The sequence below is a fragment of the Panthera pardus genome, unplaced genomic scaffold, assembly GCF_024362965.1.
Source record: "Panthera pardus isolate Hobbes unplaced genomic scaffold, ASM2436296v1 HiC_scaffold_7, whole genome shotgun sequence".
NCBI classification, from domain to species: Eukaryota; Metazoa; Chordata; class Mammalia; order Carnivora; family Felidae; genus Panthera; species Panthera pardus.
Window position 1 is genome coordinate 61,597,322 of NW_026527002.1, and position 22,784 is coordinate 61,620,105.

Sequence of the window (22,784 nt, forward strand, 5' to 3'; positions counted from 1 at the left end):
AAGTAAGGTATGCAAAAGTCTACTCCTGGTAGCAGAAGCTTTATTCCCAGTAATCTGTAAAATACAAGCACAATGCCAATCATTAGCAGAAGTGGATTTTTTTTTAATGGTGGCTGAAAATCCATGAAAGGTCACATAATCAATGTGAACAGATCTAACTCCAGTTGTCACCACTGCAGCTGCTGTTCAGACCAGCATTTGATATGCTGGGGGCTGTGCCAGACTCAACACAGCTGGCTGAAGCATCAGTATGGGAGCTGAGAAGATTACTATCCATAACCAAGTATTTCACCTAATGGCTTTATCAGTGAGTTTTCACTGCATAACAAAACATGCCCAAACTCAGTGGCACAATGTAACTATTTCTTCCTGTGGGCTGAGGTGGTTTGGCTTCAAGTTGCAGATGCTGGATTGGCTCTGCTTCTTGCGTATTTGTTGTAGAACCTGGGTAAAGGGGAGACATCTACCCAGGGGAAACTATTTCTACTGGTGAAAAGTAAAACGCAAAAGAGGAAGAAAGCCCCACTGCACAAGCACATCTCAGGTCCTTGCTTGTATCAGGTCTACTAATATCTCATTCATCAAACTCAACATCACGAGACTGGAAAGTACATAGGTCTTTTGTAGGAGGCACTGCAAAGATCCAAGGCAAAGGGTATGGATACAGAAACGAGTGAAGAATTGGGGGCCAGTACCTCCTTCCTGCAGAGAGAGGAAAGGTCAATCACTCAAGTAGCTTAGACCTGAAAGACCCAGTACTAAGGTGTGGGTTGGTACCAGAATGGCTCATGCAGGTGTATTCTTGCTTGCTTTGGCTGAACTATGCTTGATTTCCCATGTGGGCCATAGAAATGACTTTGCCCCTTGATACTGCTTTAGAAGGGCAATGACCAAAGGCCAGCCATGAGCTAAGGATTCTTCTAGGCAAGAGTGGCATCTCTACCTTTCCTGTTCCTCCATATCCCCCCAAAGCAAAAATCTGTCCACACCCTATATTTTTAATGTGAATTAATGATACAACAACCTACACAGTTATCCAGTTCAGAAACCTGAACTTCACCCTTGATTCCGTTTTCTTTATCCCTTCATCTCATTTAAGTCTCTTTGATCTACAACTGAAATGACATACTGCCCCACTCTCTCTGCTACCTTTCTTTGAGATCTATCTTGCTTCTCACATGGATTACTACAGTGACCCTAACTGGTCTGCCTGCCACTGTCCCTCACCTCCCCAGTCCATCCACTGCATTGCAGTCAATTTCCTTTGGAAAAAGCAAATTAGATTATGTCAAAACCTGCTTAAACAGAAGTCAAAGGAGAGTTTTTGTTTTGTTTTGTTTTGAGAGACAAATCTCCAAATCTTTATCATGACATTCAAGGATCTCTGAAATCTTGCTCCCTTTCCAGATTCACCTCATCTCAAACCCCTGGTATGCCAGTCACACTGGGCCCCACATTTTATATACAGTCCACTCACTTCAATAAATTAATGCATTTTCCCCTGCTGTTCCATATGCTTAGAATGCTCTTTCATGTGTCCTCTACCAGACCAAAATTTCTAATCATTATCCTCAAACATCACTGTCCTTTCAGAATTAATCATTCCCTCCTCCATGCTTCCATGGGCCCTTGTTCATCATGTTATCGTAGTGCAGGCCTCACATAAGTGTGCATGTATTGATTGCTCACAGAAACCCTGGGAAGAAAGAAGAGCATCAATAACTCCTTCACAATGCAGAAAACTCTTCAGAAAGCACTTAGCCTGGAAGCTGTTCTTTCCCTTCCACCACTAAATTTCAGGTCCAGGGTGTTCTAGAGAATCCCTTCCACCACTAAATTTCAGTAGAGGCAAGGAATCTGCATGGCTGTAACAGAGAGCAGGGCAGAGCAGGCATCAAAGGTTAGTGAGCATGCCATGGTCCAGCACTGCACCCATATGTGCAATAGTACGTTAGGAACAGTAATAGCTTGGGGAAGAGTGAGATACCTAGTGAAGACTTAAAACCTTGAGCACTGACAGAAAAAGAGAATGAAATTCTCTGTAATAATGTATCAACCTTAGAATAAAAAAGGTAAGCAAATGGCCTAGCATGGGACCAGTCTGGGTCACCAAAAGGACTAAAAAGCAGACCTAGAAGCTGGAGATAAGCTGAAAAGGCTAGACCCCACCATGATGGTGCAATTCCTTTGGGTGACACTGTTAACAGGACTGCTCACACTACACTTAAATTTTAGTTAGCTCTGTGTATTAGTTATGGCTCAGTTATTAAACTTTAATACTGTATATACATGTATATCAACATACATATAATTACTTATTAATATCTATGTAGTGTATTATACCTAAGCTATTTTTAAGGTATGGATTCAATCAAGCTATTTGATCCTTTTCATTGTTTTTCATTAAGTCCTGGGTAGAAAACTCTGTTGAATTTTACCGAAGTCAGCATGGACCCAACTCTAAATTAAAATTAACAATCTAGGGGCGCCTGGGTGGCTCAGTCAGTTGGGCGGCCGACTTTGGCTCGGGTCATGATCTCGCGGTCTGTGAGTTCGAGCCCCGCGTCGGGCTCTGTGCTGACAGCTCAGAGCTTGGAGCCTGTTTCGGATTCTGTGTCTCCCTCTCTCTGACCCTCCCCCGTTCATGCTCTGTCTCTCTCTGTCTCAAAAATAAATAAATGTTAAAAAAAAAAAATTAAATTAACAATCTAATGGTCAGAGCGCACAGACCAGACCAGACGCATCATTTCAGAACAGGGCGGCTGAACAATGTGTTTCCTTTTTGGGTGGGCCACCCATAATGAGACTTCCTAACAAGAGTATCTTAAAGTTCTTTATGGCTCTATTCAGTTGTGAGGGCTCCTAAACCAGACGTTATATTGTATTCACCGTGGAACATGGCACAGTAGGTTCTGGCACACAGGAGGTCCTCAGCCAGTGCTCACTGATCCGAACCCCACTGGGATCACGAGGATGCCACTGATGCACCATGGGCTGGACTGGCGGTGGACATGCTTTCAGGAGGGGGATGCTAGGCTCCTCCTTGAACGGGGACCTCAAGGTGTTCCTGTGTGGCTACACCCAGTAGATAGAGCATGCAATGGGGAGGGTGCCTTTGGCCGAGAGTTCATTACTTTCTCACAACACGCCTTAACACATTGCTAGTCTGCCCAGCTTCTGGAGGATGAATAATGAAAAGGAAATGGTACATGCCCAAATCAGCAGTGTCCATGCACACAGAGTTGGATAAGGGGAAGCGACCTGGAATTTTTATTCTGGCTTTAGGTATTTTTTTCCCTTCTCGATCTTTAGTTAATCCGCCTCGCTTAGTAAATTTATGTGGCACAAGAATAGAAGTAAATCCAAGCATTTCTTTCCAGCACCAAATTCTCTTTGTATCAGAAAGCATACTTTTTTTTTCACTATAGATAGCATTAACACAAGATTTATTTTCTGCCTTATGTAATGATAATCTCAAAGTTACCATCTTGTTTTAGTTGAAGGCAACTGGAACTATAAAATGGGACTAAACTTGCATGGAATTAGCTGGGGAATCCACCGTATCCATTATTCCAGCTCAAACAGGTTCGCTCCGCAGCTCAGTAACCATAAAAAGACCCATTGATGGCAACCCCTTTCATTCCAGTGGCACTTTCCATGGCAATGATGACAACAACATGCAATCGTTCGGGCCAACACAGAACAAAACACCTGCGGTAGAAGATAGCGTAAGATCGTATCAGTGTGAAAATTTGGCCGAATATCACTTGCTTGGATCCAAATGTCTTTCAGCCAACTTGCTTTAAGATGTTAATGCCATTTTCTATGGGTGCAAGGACAGAGTTGAGATTTCTTTTTGTGTTTCAGAGGTTTGTTGGAGGAACAAAAAAGGCTCCACGTGGGCGCAAGCACTGGACATTCAGAAAGGGCTCTGTGTATACACCAGCATAAGAAAACTCTCATGCTCGGTATTTTTTTTAAGGTAAAAGTAAATGAAAAACAAATACTACTACATTTACCAATTCCTATATTTCCCAGGATATCCAGATTTTGAATGTGTAATTCAATTTAATAAGCATTGATTGGGCCCTTGTTATGTACAAAGGCTCTATACTAGACACTCATGGTAATACAGAGATAAAGTTACAACATACAAGAGGGAAGGCACATATACAAAATACTATCAAATATGACGAAATGCTGGGGGAAGACATGAAAAATGCTTTGCGATAGGGTTCTGAGTGACAAAGTGCCCGGGTGAAGGGAAGGAGTAAAGACTCAAACAGCCACTGGTCATCTGCTCTGTGCAGTCATTGATATGGGACATGAATAAATGACTCAATCAATGTTTTTTTTGTCAGATAAACTATGAAGAATCAGCATGGTTTTTGAACTGTGGAAATGGGGAGAGGAGAACATTCCAGATGGAGGAAAAAATACAAGCAATGATGCAACAGCAAGAAAATTCACTGTACTACTGGGGGCGACCAAATGGTTTTGTATGATCTGAAGAGGTTTACATAGAATAGGATGGTTTTGCATGATCTGAAGAGGTTTACAGAAAATAGGAGTGTCTAACGTACAGGTACATGCAAGTCACGCCTTGTCAGGACTATAAAGCCAAGATGAGAAACATATTTAATTCAGGGATAGGATTCAAAATTGGGAAACTCTATGATTCAGATGGGGCTTCAGGAAGACGAATGTATACTTGTGGTGCAGCACATGGCTTTGGGCCAGAGAGACCAGAACTCCAGTATTAGTCCGTCCTGTTATAAACTGAACGGCCCTCTGCGTGCTACTTAATCTCTCTGAGCCTCAGAATTCTCATCAGTAAGTGGAGGTAATAAACCCACCTTACCGATTCCAGCTCCAGCATAATAGCTACTTCACGTGAGAGAGGGTGGGAGCGGCACTAGGGAACAGGTCACAAAGAAACTTTGCTTTTGCTGAAGCAAATGCCACAAACGCTAACATTGTCACTTCTAGGTGTCGAGAGTATTCACATCACTTTCAACTTTTCCGAATGTCTGAAATATTTTGTAAATAAAAAAACAAGCCCAACTTATAGCCATGGTTGGTGGATATGATGTTTATCAAGCGTGTGATAGAGGCCCTGGCACAGAGCAGGTTTTCATAAAGGAAAGCTGTTTCATTGTTGTTTTTACAATGTAGCAATGGGGGTGGTAGAATAGAAAACATGTGATAAAAGAGAAACAGAATAAAATCATAGGGCACGCAGGACTTCCACTGTGCCAAGACAGAATAACAGGGACTAGTTTTGCCTTCCCACTTAAAACAACTGAAAAAATAGACAATTATATGAAACAAAGTTTTTCAAGACGGTGGACATCAGACAACGAAGGAAGGGCAGTATTGTCAGAAAGTTGGGAGACAAATGATTCTCCGTGATGGCCCCAGCTTACTGCTCAGAAAGGGCTTCCAGGCCTTGGAGTAGGAAAGGGAACTCAGGTGGATCCTAGTGGTCTCTCTGACTTGCGGAGACAAAGACGGGGCTACCAGGGGGCCAGTCTCCCAAGCATGCAGAGCTTGCATGGGACAACAGATAAGAAGAGAGGGCTCCAGAGAGAGGATTCTGGGTCTGCAGAAGGCACCCGTGTGTATTCTGCTAAGCAGTGGCAGTGCCTACATGTAAGGAAGCATCCTGAGGCCTGAAAAGAACCATCTGGAAGGATTAGAGGAAACAGCCCTTAAGATCTCCTCCCATGGGGCCAGGAAGATTGTGTGCTCACACCAGCAAGAATAGAAAATGTCATAATTCATAAGGCAGAAAGGAGAGTACTCAGAAGGGTTTTACTTCGCTAGCAGGGAAAAAATTAATCTTGGACTGAGTGCTGTTCTGGTTGTGCCTAACAAAGCTTTACAGCAAACTCCAAAAGAATCAAACCATTTCCAATCTCCGAGTAACTTAATTCTATTCCAGAACAAAGGTCACACATATTTATAGGAATATAAAAATATACAGAACCCAACAAGGTAAGACTTACAATATTTAATGATTGATCTAAAAAAGATGAGTAATACCTGTACACTGAAAACCGCACAATGTTGAAGTCAATTTAAGCAGACCTGAAAAATGGAGAGATATTCTATGCCCAAGGATCTGAAGGCTTGGTATTTTAATACACCAATTTTCTCCAAGTTGATCTATATATTTAAAGCAGTCCCAGGCAAAAACCATAAAAGCTGTGTGGAAATACAAGGGACCTAGAATAGCCAATATGACCTTCGGTGTATGTGCTGCTAAAGAGAGCACACCAATAAAACTTTCAAAACGAAGAACAAACATCACACTTCTCGATCTCAAGGCTCACCATAACATTACAGTCATCAAGACCATGGCATAATGATATCGTTGTAGACAAACTGGTCAATGGTACAAAACAGAGTCCAGAAAACCAAAACAGACACACACATACATGGCCCACTGACAGCAAAAAAGTGGAGAAAGATTTTGATTAGTTTTCCAATAAATGGCGTGGAACAATTTGCTATCCATATGCAAAAGAGGAAAAAAAAAGGAATTTCAATCTATACCTTGAGCCACATACAAAACTGACTGAAAATGAATCATAGACTTACATGTAAAGCCTGTAACTGTACAACTTCCACAAGGAAACACAGGAGAACATTTTTTTCACTTTAGGTAAGGCGAAACATTTTTCAGATACACCAAAAGCATAATCTATTAAAAAAGTAAATTGGACCTCACCAAATTTTAAGCTTCTCTTCAAAAGACACTGTGATGAGAATGAAAAGACAAGGCACAGACTGGGAGGCAATATTTTTAGATGTATCTGGCCAAGGGCTTGCATCCAGGATGCATATGAAGAACACTTAAAATTCAATAATAACAATAAATGAGTATTGTTTAATTTGTTTAATAAATTAGTACTTTAGGAAAAGATTTAAACAGACATTTCACAAAAGAACATAAATGGCAAATAATCACAGGAAAAGGTTAATGTCACTCTGAAAAGGGCAAAATAACCTTTAGGTTATTTCCGCCGGGGCGGGGGGGGGGGGGGGGGAGGGTAGAAAGCAGACAGTGGTCACCTGGGTTGAGAAGGATGCTCACAGTTGGAAAGGTAAGCCACAGGCAACTTCTAAGGGTTCTATTATGCTGATTTTCACTATCTAGTGTGTTTCATGGATATATACATATGTTAAAATCTATCAAAGTATACACTTGAGGTGCATTTTTTAAGGTGCATTTAGTTTCTCAACTGTACCCCAACAAAGGTGTTAGCATGGTTATAGGGAATGTGCTCTTATGACAGGAAAGAAAGAAATCAAAGATGAATTTCGACTTTGGGTGATTGATGAACATGTTGGTTCTGCAAAAAGAGGAGAGAGGAGAAACAGATCGGGCTAGGAAACAAGGGCTTTTCTTCATGTGAAGAGGAGGAGGAGGGGAGGAGGAAGGAGAGGAGGAACTCCTCCCCCCATTCTTTGGTGTCTGTTATGGTCAGGAGACACTTCTATGGCTTTTACCCCCTCCGTTTCCACTTATAATTATTATTTGAGGTAGAGGTCAATGGGGGCAATGTGAACCCTTCAAAGAGAAAATGTAATTTTGAAGCATGTCCTCTTATCCCTTCTCTGGATTTGGAAGGTCATGCCAGCCAGCTTCTGCTTTGGCTGTAACACAGAGCCATAAGGGAGGCCCAGCCACCCACACCACTGTCAAGGGTCACCCTAAGCAATAAAACTGTGTAGCTCAACACTGGTCCCTTGTCTCCAGCCTGAAGAAGGTCAGGCTGTCTTGTCTTGTCTTAAAAACCTCAGGCTGCTGTGCATTTTGTGATCTTCCATCTGGTTTTGGTTGATTTTCAGGCTCCTCTAACACCATAAGCTGGTTTTGCTTTTTGTTTTTTTTTCTGTTAGCATGTGACTGCAGAGAGATCCAGAAGGATATGGCAGAAACAGCATGGGCTTTGAAGGAGACATATCAGGGTTCAAGTCTGTGCTCTACCTCTTACATGCTGTAGGCAAATGTTTTAACTTCTCAGAGCCTACTTCTAGTTCTTCAGCTATAAGATACAAATAAAAATGCCTATTCTTTATGTTTGCATATGCATTAAAATTAGAGACTTCCCTTTGGTCTTTGTCTCATCTCCCTTCCTTCTTCCCTCCCTCCCTCCCTCCCTCCCTTCCTCCCTCCCTCCCTTCCTTCCTTCCTTCCTTCCTTCCTTCCTTCCTTCCTTCCTTCCATCTATCTATCTATCACCTACCTACCTACCTATCTATCTATCTATATCTATCATCTATCACCTAGGAGGATTTGAAGCATAGTGGTATTGTGGGTACACAGTAAATGTTAGCTGTTATGAGTATCCTCTTTCATGCTTTTAAATTTACTTACAATCTTTTAGACCAGTAATTCTCAAAATGTGCTCCCCAGATCAGAAGTACCCATATCACCTGGGAGTATGTTAAGAATGAAAATTATCCTGCTCAGACCTACTGGGTCAGAAACTCTGTGGGTGGGACCCAGTGATTTGTGTTTTACCAAGTTCTCCAGGTAATTCTGATGCACACTAGAGTATGAGAACCACTGTTCTAGATTATCGGGCTTGCTAAAGTAAATGGGTAATGAGGGAGGCTATTTCGTATGCTTTGTAATTCTCAGCTGTGTTTGAGGCAGCTATGGTTTTCCCCTTATAGAACCAGCAACAGGCACCCTTACGGCACACACAATTCTTTATTATTTAGCCAGCACTGATTGAGTGCTTGTTTTAGGCTAGGCATAGGTTTTAACCGAATGTTTTTAATGCCCCTGCTCTTCTCTGATCATTTCATTTGCGTTACCTATACTTCCAAGCCAATCTCTGTGCTCTCAGAGGGCGGAAACACAGGGTCTCACACAGCATTTGCATATGCCATTGTGCCAAATGTATTATTGCCACCTGCGAAGTAACTGATAGGGGCCGAAAGACTTGTCGTCTTTCTCAGAATGGTAAAGTTCGGAAAAATGTTTTTTCCATTTTATTTTATGGTTTGAAACATGGTAATAAGTGATGCAGTTGAGTCCATTTTTATCTTAAACCTTTTATCCTCTCCACCCTCCCCTAAATCCTCGTTTTCTGTTTACCTTTGGATTTGTCCTTGAAATACGTCCGCTTGTGTAGTATCTCAGCTTCTGGGTTTGTACGTTGGGTTTCTCGACTTCATCCGATTTCAGTTCCGTGCAATAAATAATAGCCATTTTAGCTAGAGTTTTAGCTATGAATAGCTTCTCTCCTCATAACTTCATCTTATATTTATTGCCTAAAATGATAGATTGAAAGTCATCACCTAGCAACTGGCACATTTTTCTCTTGTGGTCTAGTTACTTGTAATGATTGACTATTGCTACTGCTTCACTTGCTCGTCCTGGTCAAAAATGGATATAACGAGTCTATAAATAGAGGTCCATTTACATACTCTTAAGATTATCAGTGCGACTTACTGAAATGAGTTCATTTGTACAAAATACTTTGTCTATCAATTCATTTCTCACATTCTCAAAAGGAGTAGCCAATTCAAGCCTATCTAGGATTTTATACTTACAGTACTTTATTAGTTCTGTTATCTCAAACACCAGATCTCCTGTTGGAGACTGGCTTTTGTGTCTTTGTGAAGAAAGCAACTAAAAACTTAAAGGAAGAAAGAACACAAAATTTTTATATTGCTTCATGTTCACTTCTGGTATAGTGCTCTGTCACAAAAAATTAATGCTTTGTACTTTAAAAGAGCCTTTCATCCAAAAACCTCAAAGAACTTTATAAATAAGTAAGCATGATTATTCACATTTACAGGTTGGGAATGATGCACAAAGCTGTTAAAAGCGTATTGTGCATCATTGCCAAACTCAAGGAAAAGCTCATTTTAATTAAATGCATATAAAATTAGTTTGCTTGGTGTTTAAAAATATGTATACTAAGTTCCTCTAGGCTTCAACAGCCCATGGATACTAACAAAGTTACGATAATGGTAAGCCCAAATTCCTCTGGTTCTTCCCTCCTACAAAATTCAAGACCTTGTCTCCCTGCAAAGTCCCCTGTTTGTATCTGGGTGTCCCCAGGGGGCATTCCTTCTATGCTCATGGATCATCCATCCCTGCTGGACCTCCTCTGCTTCACCGAGCATCAGTTTCCAATCATATGCTGTTTCCAATCATGTGCACTCATCCCCCATTGTCCTGGAGACATCCTCACAAAAAGTGCCCAACGCACAGTGCCCAGTGACCTGTAGCGGTGTGGGAGAAGGTCCTCTTCCCTTTGGGTCATGTTCTGATAGAGACAGTCTTCTGTCTTAAGCTCTAGTGTTTTGTAAGTGGCTTTTCTTTTCAAAAGTTCTCTCACTTTTTACTTTTCCCCATGGAGAGCTGGGCTCAGAGGTGTATGCTGATGACAAGTATCACGGACTCAGAATTGGCATCTTCAGTGATCTTAACTGATGCTGAGGTTCTGTGCAAATTTGTGTTCAATAACTGAAACCCAAGGCCAAGCCAACTGGATCAGGCCAGTCCTAGAAGCTAGGGGCTGCTTTCCTTGCTCATGAGTCAGCCTCCCAGAGCACACACTGGGTGAATGTGGAGAGGCAGAGCATGGAATCTAGCACAGAGCCCCAACATCAGACAAGGACACTCTGTGATCGGGATGAATCAAGACAGCAAGTCCACTCTGCAATTACATGGGAAAACAGACAAAAACTGATTATTGTCTAAGCCATAAAAATGGTCCACCATTTTAGTTGGGGGGAGGGGAATGCTGTCAGGAAGTGGGAACAATTCTATGATTGGGTACCTGAATAAATCTTACCTAGAATTAGGGAACAATGAGGGGATGCTAAAGCTGTAATTGGTCAATAAGTTGCTTTTGCCTTACTTAGCATTCAGCCCAGAGCAAAGCCTCTTTCTTCTTCAGCCTTTTCCAAAACTACTTACCAGCAGGCCGAACCCTAGAAACAAATCCTCTCTAACATCCCCTTATTAAGACTCCCCAGTGTTCTCCATGGTGTGCATTCCTATTCATTTAATGAGCAATAAACCCAACTGTTCAACTACAGACGTGTTCCTGGAGGGCTTTGGCTGGAAAGTACTGACATCCAAGTGGACACAACAATGGGCTCTGGGGTTTTGTTGCGTTTGACCAACGGAAAGAACCAGCAGAAGATAGGGGGTAAGAGGAGAATGAGGTCCGGGTATTTATTCCCCTCATTCTCCCTTGCAAGACCCATGTCTTTTCTTCCTACATTCCAGTGACCACACAGGCTCCCCTGTGTTGTTAGCCCTGAGACATCACACCAGGTCTAGTTGTTTCTGTAACTTCTGACTACACATTTGTATAGTCTATTAAAGGCTCTTTCACTCTCCAGCTTAAGAGTGCTGTCAATTTATTGTTGGGACCAAACTTTCTTACTGGATTCTCCGTATTACACTCTTTTTTCTCTAGGATCTGTGTCCTCCTAAGACACATTTCAGTCCTCTTGCAAACAGACTTCTGGCTTGTTTGCTTCACCAGCTTGCCAGGCACATCCCCAGTAGGGCAGAATCATGCTTCCATAAGTTTTCCCTTTTGTTGCCCTATCAAGCTTAATTAATAGGCTTAGGAAAGACCTTCAGAAATTATGAAATTTCAAGATCAGCTGACTAGCAAGTATTTCCTTTCCTCTTCTGTGTCAGAAAACTGCACACCCGTTGTGGAAATCAAAGCCCAGAAGAAAAAGAATTAGGACTATGCAGGTATATGTATGCAGAATAAACCCATTTTCACTCTAAAGAAAATACACGGAATATTAAGCAAACACATTAATGGCTCTAGCCATGGATTACTTAAGAGATCATCCTTAATTAATACATTGAAAATGTTAAGCATTTTAACACTCTTTTTTTTTTTTCTTTTAAAACTAGTTACTGATTGCTGAAAAGCCCAGAGAACACAGTGGACAAATTTCCTTTTGGGGAAACTACTCCACAAGGAAATGCAGATGTTGGCAAAGTATTTTAAGTTTTAGCACACTATTCATTCTCCTTGTGACTCAGTTTGGCTTTATTATTATTTTTCAAAAATGATATACTTTTTAAAAAACGATGTGATTTTGAAAAGCTTTCCTGTAGATGCAATTGTTTCAAAATTATATGTTGGGGCTACATTTCTTTGTTCCTGTGGGAATACATCTTCACTGGTATAATGTAAGTCAGTAAGAAAATAAGATTTGCTTAAAGGAAATTGTTTTATAGCCATGCTTCAGGAGCATGTGGAGTCCATCAGTCACAGCAGAATCCTGTGACCCTAAGGGCTCTTTCAGGGAGGCCTAAGGATAGTTCTAGAGAGTTTTTAGAGGAGGGAATATGTACTGTTTCTGAAACACTTTGGTTGTAATTAAAAAAAAAAAAAAAAGAAGAAGGACGGGGCGTCAATATAGGAATTCCCTACTTCTATAGATTACCTTCAGGACCCAGATTTATTTTAAATAAACACATATGTTATGTAGTTTCAATAAACACACATATCATGGTGATGGAAAATTTTGCATGAATTTAAAGATTAAACATGGTACCTTCAAGGACACTTCCGGGTTGTAATTAGCTCTTTTGGGACTTTGCTCTCAGACCCTGGGGGAGCATTGAAATGTTTATTTCTACCATTAGGCAATACCTACAAGTTATACCCATTATACAGACAGTGATCAGCTCATGTGAGATTTGGAAATACAGAAGTGACTCCCTAGCTGTGTGAGGCAAAAAGCCCACAAAACCCCTCTAAGCCTCAATTTCCTTATCTGGGGAAACACATATGCACTGAATCTTCTTGGGAAGATTAAGTGCCACAGATACTCAAAGAGCTCTGCACAGTCCCAGGTCCAATATATGCTAGCTATAGTAATAGCTAGCATAGTTATAATTATTGCAGACATAGTAGTTTAGTATTTGGACTTGAAAATTACTATCCCTTATAAAATATGGAAGGGGCTTAAGGTCATCTTTAACATGTCATGTTCTATGGGCCAATGTGTACTTTGCAAATCCTCTTTTCTAGGAACATATCAGGTATTTCCCAAACAATAAAACAAACCAATTTAGTTAACTCTAACTTTTAGGGGAATATGTACAGCATGCTGATGAAAAAAAAATAAACCCAACCTCTACATTTCTGGTTAATTGATTTCGACACAGATGTCAAGACAATTCAATGGGAGAAAATAACCTTTTCAGCAAATGGTTCTGAGACGACTAAACATCCACATGCAAGACAATGAAGCTGGACTCCTAACTCACACCGTATACAAAGATGAAGTAAAAACAGACCATAGGCCTAGATGTAAGTGCTAAAACTATGAAAGTCTTTAAAAATAACGTAGGAGTAAATCTTCATGACCTTTGGTTAGGCAACAGTTACTTGAATAGGACAGCTATCAAATAATAGAAAAAATATATATATATATATATATTGGTCTCTGCCTCCTATTCCTGGCATAGAGCTTCTAAAACTCTTGTAACTTCCTAAGTGATAAGAGCAGAAGGAGCATCTTTTGTTCAAATGTTTGATCTTTGACCTTGGTTCCTCACACAGAGCTCTCAAATCCCTTGGAATCTCCTGGGTGACAGGAGTCTCTTTTGTTCTAATGAGACAATATTTGGGGGGCTCCTGGATGAGGGCTGGTCAGCAGAAAAACCAAACCACGATTACAAGACTGTAACTTCCAACCCCATCCCCTATCCTCTGGGAAGAGGAGAGGAGGCTGGGAATTGAATTAATGATCAACATGCCAGCGTAATGAAGCCTCTATAAAAATCCCAAACAGGGTTTGGAAAGCTGCCAGTTGGTGGACACATCCATACACCAGGAGGGTGACTCTCTAGCTCCACAGGACAGAAGCTCCTGCACTTGGGGTTCTCCCAGACCTCTCTTTATGCATCTCTTCATCTGGCTATTCACCTGTATCCTTTACCATGTTCTTTTATAATAAAGTGGTGAATGTAAGGACATATTTCTTTGAGTTCTGTATCTCTAGCAAATTAACTGAACCCAAGGAGGGGGTCATGGTAATCTCCAATTTATGGTCAGTCAGTCAGAAGCACAGGTAACAATGGGAACTTGTAACTGGTATCTGAAGAGAGAGACGTCTTGTGGGACTGAGCCCTTAGCTTATGGGATGCTATCTCCAGGTAAACAGTGTCAGAATTGAGTTGAACCGCAGGACACCTGGCTGGCATCAGAGAACTGTTTCATGTGGAAACCCGCCCCCCCCCCACCAACACGTCTGGTGTCGGAAGTACTGAGTCTGGTAGTCGTATGAAGGTAAAGGAGAAAAACACAGGAGAAAAAGTAAGTTTTTCCAACTGAACAACAAAAGCACAAGTGACCAAAAAAAAAAAAAAAAAAAAGATAAGTTAGACTACACCAAAATTTAAAACTTCTGTGCGGCAAATGACACCATCGAGAACGTACAAAGGCAACAAATAGATAGAATGATAGTAAATATCTGCAAATCGTATCTCTGATAAAGGACTTATATCTAAGATATAGAGATGCTTACAACTCAATGAAAAGACAAATCACCAAATTTAAGAAGTGATTAGAGGATATGAATAGACATTTCCCCAAAGAAGATATACCATATGACTGACAGACACAGGAAAAGATGCTTAACATCGTTAGTTATTATGGAAATGCAAGTCAAAACCACGTTAATATATCACTTCATATTGATTAGGGTGGCTATCATCAAAAAATCACAGTAACGAGTATTGACAAGGATGTGGGAGATTGCAACTCTCACACATTGCAAAGGGGAATGTAAAAAGTTTCAGCCACTTTGGAAAACAGTCTGGCAGATCCTGAAAAAGTTAAACATATAGTTACCTACAATCTAGCAATTTCAGTCCTTGGTATATACCCAAGAGAAATGAAAGCTTATGTCCGCACAAAAACTTGCAGATGAATTCTTCTGACAGTGTTATTCTTAATAGTCAAAAGTGGAAACAACCCAAATGCCTATCAACTGATGAAGGGACAAGCAAAATGTTGCATATTCATACAATGGAATGTTAGTCGAGAATAAAAAGGAATGAAGTACTGATAATGCTACAATACGGATGAACGTTTGAAACATTATGCTAAGTGAAAGAAGCCAGTTACAAAAGATCACACATTGTATAATTTCATACATACGAAATGTCTAGAATAGGCGAATCTATAGACTTAGAAAGTAGACTAGCGGTTGCTGGGGACTGGAGGAAGGGGAGGGCTGGAGAGAATGGGGAGTGACTGCTAATGGGGACAGAGTTCATTTCTTGGCCGATAAAAAAATGTTCTAAAATTAGATTGTGGTAGATGGTTGAACAGCTCTGTGAATATACTTAAAAATATTGAATTGTGTACTGACAATGGTGAATTATGGTATATATTAATTACATGTCAATAAGGTTGCTTTAGAAAAGAAAGGAAAAAGTCTCCAAACAGATCTTAAATATAGACTTTATAGTCCGTTACCTCCACATAGGTTTCTAACATATAAAATACATATTTGATCATTGCACTGATTAAGCTTAACACTGTATTTTATAGCAAATTCTGCAAGCCTGTTTGAGCTAATTGGAGACCAATGGAAATTTGGATGGGAATGTAATTACCTGAGTTGAACCATGATCAAAAGGCATTCCAGTCTAACCAGAAGGCACTACTGGATTTTTAATAAGTGCCGGCTCCTAGGAGTCAGGCTTTCTGCTTCCGGAATAAGATAGAACAATGCTTTTAACCGCCCCCCCCCCCCCCCCTTTCCTATCAGGCAAGTGGTACGGATTGACTCATGGTTAAGAGGGCAACCTTCTCAGCGAGCAGCACTATTCCTTGCAATGCTTGAAATTTCTTTTCAGTTTCTGCTTTCCATTCGAGTATTGATTGAGACAGGGCTCTGTGTAGCTTACAAGGTGTCAGGTGTTGTCACGGTGTGATGTTAGAGCTCTGAGGCCACTATTGTAATGGGTTGACTGTCTTTATGGAGGTGAAGTACAAAAGGGCAAGCTAGTGGATTAAGGAACTAAAGCACTTGCCTTCGAGGACCCAGGCTTAGCTCAAAACCAGTGCCCTTAGAACCTCCATCTCAATGACAAAATAAATAGTTGTCATTGTACATCACAAGGGTCTACCTTTTAGACAAGTGATCCCTGTTTTCTTTCATGTAATGAACTATTTGGGGATGTGTGTGTATATATATATATATGGAACTCATTTGGCAATTAGAAATGCTGCCTGTTAGTAACTGTAATATTTTTAGATGGTCTGATATATAGTGAAAAGCACAAATGTTCTGAGTCAGAAGAGCAGGGTTCGCATCTTAGCCAACTAAAAGTGTTTATTTTTAAATAAAAAAATAAAAAAATAATAAAAGTGTTGCACCTTGGGCAAATCATGTGGGCCCTTCTGTGTTTTGGTTCCCTCTGTCAACAGGCTAATAATTTTACCTATCTTGTAGGCTATACCTGAGTGTTCAATGGGGCAACATTGCTAATGTGCCTTTATAAAGCCAAAAGGGCCCTCACAGCCATCTTTGTTGTATGTGGACCTGTGTGATGTTTCAGGGGACTGAAATCTCTCTGTTTGTGTAGCTCCATGAGGCTGAGTGTGCATACTCAGATCAGATTTGCTGATTTGCTGGTTGTTTTGGGAGTCCTTGGGTTGTTGGGGGGGTTGGAGGTATTCAAGATACTCTCCCCTGACTCATCCTTAAGGAGGCTGGGATCCAGCATGGGTCAAGGTTTCTGGATGGGTCATTCATTCACTCATTTAACAATTATTAATTGAGTGCTACTCTGGTCTAGGTACTTGGGATAAACTGGTTTATCAGACTGACAAACATCTTCTCCCAGAGGCTTACATTCTAGTGAAAGAAAAAGATCCAATAATCAATGACATAAATAAATACATAATTTCAAAGAACTCGAGGTGCAGAAAATACAGCAAAACAAAGGATAGAAAGTAGGAGTGGAGACTCTTTTTTTTTTTTTTTTTTTGAACAATTTCAGATCTACGGAGAAGTTGAAATAACAATATGCAATGAACACTCATTTTTCCTTTGCCTAAATCCACATTACTATGCCACATTTGTCTTCTCTCCCTCTTCTAGGTGTGCAGGTCTTTATATGTTTGCATACACATGTGTTCGTTGTTGTTGAAACCTTTAAAGTAAGTTACAGATAGCATGAAACTTTATCTCTAAATAGTCCAACAAATACCTCCCAAGAATAAGACATTCACCTGTACAAACCACAGTGCCATTATGACTCAAAAATTAATAATACAGGGGCACCTGAGTGCCTCAGTTGGCTAAGTGTCTGGCTCTATTTTGGCTCAGGTCATAATCTCAGTTTGTGAGTTTGAGCCCCACATCAGGCTCTGTGCTGACAGTCTCTCTGTCCCTCCCCTGTTTGTGCTCTCTCTCTCCCAAAATAAAAAAACTTTAAAAAAATGTTTATTTATTTATATAGAGAAAGAGAGAGCATGCATGAGCGGGGGGAGAGGGAGAGAGAGAGAGAATCCCATGCAAGCTCTGCACTGTCAGCACAAAGCCTGACATGGGGCTCAAACTCACGAACCCATGAGATCATAACCGCAACTGAAACCAAGATTTGGACACTTAACTGACGGAGCCACCCAGGCACCCTCTATATGATTTTTTTAAACATTAAGATTTTTTTACACATGTCTCATATTGGATTAGGATAATTAATGCTAACTGCCATAGCAGGCAAATCCTGAAATCTCAGCTTACACAATAAAATTTTATTTCTTACACGTGTAAAATCTGATAAGATGGGGCATCTCTCCTTATAGCCTCACCATCTGGTATATGTAACCTCCCAAGTGGCCTTGGATGCCCGGAGGAGAAGGGTGGAAGAAGACACTGGCTGTTCCTTGCTTTTCCCCAGGGGGTTAGGGAGGGTCATCACTTCTGCTGACACTTCAAAGGTGCCAGCTGGTCTCATCACTGGGCCATGTAAGGGAGTACTTGGAGTAGCTGGAGAGGGTCAGTGGTCTCTCCCCAGATATTACATGTGAAAGTAGGAAACTCTCAATAATGGCGTCTTCAGGGCCATCTGAGGGGGTGGCCGTGGCACTAGGGGTAGAGTTTACAGCAGGAGAAGCAAAGAAGTTAAAAGCGTTGTCTTCTCTTAGCACTCTCATCTGGAAAGCTTCCTTTTCTCTTTCCTCTTGGCCTCAGGTTTCCTCTTGAAACTTTTGAAGACCTGGGCCCCAGGTGAAAGAGGCCTGATGTTACCTCTTCAGTCAAATTCTGGTTTAGGCCAGAAAGGCAGAGAGGGTGTTCAAGGTCCACAGTCTGGCTCTTGCAGATATGGGACCTGGTAGGTGTTTGGGATCAAAACAGTGGGCATTAACGAGGCAAGGATTTATCTAGATTATTCCTGATTAGTCCAGATGCCCTTGGATTCCTGCATCCACCATCACAGCCTGTTGTTGTCACTAAAGACAGGAATTCAAATCATGTGAAGAGCTAAATTCAGAAACACAATCGCAGCTTCAAAGCACAAGGCTTTGGAGGTTTAGCCCGTACCTGGCAGCCTGAAGGAAGCTGGACCAGCTCTAGGCAGTCCGACAGACCAATCAGTCACCCCGCCACCCCCATTCTCTGTGGCTCCTGAGGGGAAGGCAGAAGGCTGAACAGCCATTATAAGCCTGCTGTGTTCTAAATCCTTTCTCCTAGGATCACTTGAGGGTCGAGTATATCCATCTGTTTCTCATTCATGACTCTTAGGGGACTAGGCTGCCCAGAAATTCTGACTGCTCACATTTGCTTCTGTGGCACTGGAGGAACACGTGACTGAGGTACGATAGGTAAGAGACAAAGGTTTGGAGTCATAGAGACCTAAATGGCAGAGATATTTAATACTCATAAATACCTATGTACATTCCACCAGCCTTTCCATCCCCCCAGTGATTCCCTAACCATCCTGCTGTTGAGCAGAACCATGTGACTCACTCTGTGAGCAATGGCTGTGAGTGTTTCATGCTTCTTTTTTTCCTCTGCTTTATGGGCCTGGAATCTAGGTCTTCCAGATGCTAGAATCTTCCCTGTTGGCCTGGGTCCTTGAGTACTGTGGGAACAGAGCCTCCCCTAAACCTCAACCTGAGTGAGGCATGTAAGGTGAGTGAGTTTTGAGGGTACTAAACCATTAAATTCGGAGTTTCATTTCTGGTTACCACAGCGTAACCTAACCAATTATGCCTAAGGCAGGATTTACAACCTCATCTAGTCTCTGCCATTTGTTATTGTTGGCCCCTATGCTCTCATCTGTAAAGTGGGGATAATAATACCTCCTGCAGTGTCTGTCTGGTCATTTTGTCTGTCCTGCATCCATTGTGGCGGGGCGGGGGGTGGGGGGGTGTAAATTCTCCTTCTCCTCTAACTCCATGGGATTCTTGTGGTGGTGATTCTTGTCAATGTAGGGACTCACCTTCCCTCCCATGGGCCAGCCATTCAGAGAGCCACATCCTCATGGACATACTGACTGGACCAAGGGATGGTCAAGAGACCCCAAAATGGTTAATTGGAGTCTATTTTCTAGGCTGGCATGGATGTTGTAAGACCAAGTCTCTTTCCACGTAAACCTGGAGCTGTGAGATGCCATTTTTTCCCACTCAGACAAAAAAGCAGCACCTGTGGATACTGGGAGAGCCACAAGCTCCACCTAGCCCTGGACTTTTTGATATACCAACTCATAAATCTCTCTCTCTCTCTCTCTCTTTCTCTCCTTAAGGCAGTTTGAGTTGGGGTTTAGGCACCTGCAACAAAAAGTCTTGACCAATGTACCAACCTTGGAGAGTTATTGTAAAAATTAAACAAAATAATTTATTAAAGTGCCTGACACATTACAAGTTGATGCTATTATGACTGAGGTTGGTTGCTAGGGGTTCTAGCTTATTCCTTATCCTCAATCCTTTAGGAAGCAGTTCATAAACTGAAACCACATGATTCTGCGCTCACAGGATTTTTTCCACTGGGCTGTATACGTCCTTGCTGTGTCCTTTGTTGCCTTTGAGGGACATCCTAAGAAGCAGCTACTTGAAAACCTTTATTGCATATGCTATAGGGATATTGTCTACAGCTTTACTCAGGGTCCCATCTAGAAATATACATTAAGAAATTTTTCTCAGACTTATGTGGGAAGGAAAATTTGACTTCCCCCAAAGTGGTACTTCTCCAACTTTTTCACCCTCATCACCAGAAAAGACCGAACTCATACTTCCAGGAGGCACAGCCCTCAGCACGGGGAGTACGATTTCTTCTGTTTATGTTAAAAATTCATGTGACTTTTGTATTCTCCACTAGACATCCATGTTTATTTTTATGGATGTTGTAAATCCTGCATCAGATCTTTGATTGCCTCAAGGTTGACATGAAATTTCTAATTTCTCGGGGCGCCTGGGTGGCTCAGTCGGTTAGGCATCCGGCTTCGGCTCAGGTCATGATCTCATGGTCCATGAGTTCAAGCCCCGCGTCGGGCTCTGTGCTGACAGCTCAGAGCCTGGAGCCTGTTTCAGATTCTGTGTCTCCCTCTCTCTGACCCTCTCCTGTTCATGCTCTGTCTCTCTCTGTCTCAAAAATAAATAAACGTTAAAAAAAAAAAAAAAAGAAATTTCTAATTTCTCTTCAATAATGATGGCCAGAGTATATAGACTGCAACCTACATCCTTGTCTCGATATCCTAATTACTCTACAATTTCTCTGATTCTGATTGTAGTTTATTTATAACTTTCTATTTTATGGTATATTTTCTTGTGAATTGCTTCAACGACTTTGTGGAAGCAAATGGGTTATGAATAAATAAAAGCATTCATATAAACATAAAAAAAAGAATTGACAAGCTTGAAATGATACCATATGAGGACACAGGATGTGTACTTGGTTTCCTACTAATAGACATCTTACCCCCCAACCTCAGCTGAATTGAACAACACATTGAACCAAAAGAAGTGTTTAAAATTTTAACAGAAACAGCATGAAAAAGGCATAGCTAATATTCTTGTTATCCACAGAAAATCAAAAGTCCTAATTTGAAGAGAATACATTAATACTGATTTTGGAAGACAGATGTTGGAATTGGCATTGGCAAGAGTGGGTCTATTTGCTTCTTTTTTTTACCAAGGGCAATAATGAAAAATATTTTTGTTAACAGAAGTACTCGTTACACTTTCAACTTCACACATTGGGACAGAAACTGGGCAATAGCAATACCTTTACTACGTATATCCAGAACTGAGTTAGCTGGTCTTTTGGACATGCTTGGAAGCACTGAGAAGCTTGAAAATGCAAGATGAGGGCTATGGATCTAAGGCCCATTTACTTACCTGTCTCCCCTTCTGAACAACATTCTCTGAGTACAGCAGGAGTTCCTACAATGGGATGAGATTCAGAAGATCCTTGAACCCTTTGAAAATGAATGCAAAGATTTGTGTTGTGTACTTTTTTTTTTTTTTTTTTTTTTTTTTTTTTGATGAGAGAGCATCCATAGCTCTCAGCAGATTTTTGAAAATACTTGTGATCTGGAGAGGTCAAGGACCAGTGATGATGTGAAGGCTAGTGGATTATCTAGCACAGTGCCTTGTGGGTAGTATGGGCTCAATAAATATGTGTGTGAAGCTGAGATTCTGTGCTTCCCGGTCATAAATAGCTAAGTGAGCTGTAGGACCAGGTCTGAGAATTTAATCCCTTTAAATTTTGATCACTTCACTGCTCAATTAAAAGGGAGTAATAATACCTAACAGAATACAGTAAGAATTACATGAGGTAGAATAAAGAATGCCTCACCTATAGTGGGCACTCAGTCAAGGCGGCTATTGTTTTTGTTCTTGTCAGTTAAACTGCATTTCAGGCAGAATTATCACATACCCGTCAGGGCTGATTCTCATCGTAACAATTTTTGTTGTTCAAAATAAAATAAAATAACTAAAAACCTAAACAGTTATTCGGATGATTTTGGAATGTAACAGAGACAAATACAAAGTAAAAACCAAGGCAGGAAATTTACCTGCGTCGCCCAGGATTAGAGAGCAAATCGAGCTGACCTAAGGAGAATCGGGCCTTGTTTGAAACTCTTCGGATCTCTTCCACCTTCCCGCTTCCTTCTCGCTTCCTGCCTCCATCAACGACTACGTGCACACGCACGCAGGCACGTGCCAACGCACGCATAAACACGCACGCGCACGCACACATGTGCGCGCTCACGTGCATGCGCACGTGCACGAACTTTTGGAAATCTCTCCTGAACGTTAGCGGCAATCTTTCGGAACCCGTCTTTAAGATGTAGTTCTGAACTCAGTCGCGAACTGCCCTAACTTAATTTCTCATAGGGTGTCATGAAAGGAAGAGTAACAAAGGTGTCAAATTTGATACCGCTTATTCTTTGGCTTCTTTTTCTCCTGGTTCCATATGTGCAAAAATAATTTTAAAGATTTTTTTTTTTTTTTTTTGCTTAACCAATCAAAATCAATACCTTTTCGTGTTGAAGTTGCTGACTGTGGGCTTGTGTGTTTGGCGCAGTTGCTCAACTTGTATTCCAAACTTGTTTCCTTTGAAAATCTCGCATAATTCTGTGACACAAAGCTATGTAAAATTAAAAGTCTTTTTTAAAAATAGACTTTGTTTTTAATGTTTGTTTATATTAGAGAAAATGCACAGGTGGGGGAGGGGCAGAGGGAGACTCAGAGTCTGAAGCGGGTTCTGGGCTCTGAGCTGTCAGAGTCAGCCTTGGAGCT

General features: G+C 41.2%; 1 long non-coding RNA gene across 1 annotated transcript; it reads right to left on the bottom strand.

Moving 5' to 3' along the window:
* Positions 1–3,369: 3,369 nt before the first annotated feature.
* Positions 3,370–22,183, bottom strand: LOC109273235 (uncharacterized). Its single transcript, XR_002082936.2, has 4 exons — positions 22,058–22,183; positions 21,378–21,457; positions 9,116–9,291; positions 3,370–3,711 (listed from the first exon to the last, which is right to left on the bottom strand). It is a non-coding gene; the product is annotated as an uncharacterized LOC109273235 (long non-coding RNA).
* Positions 22,184–22,784: the final 601 nt, after the last annotated feature.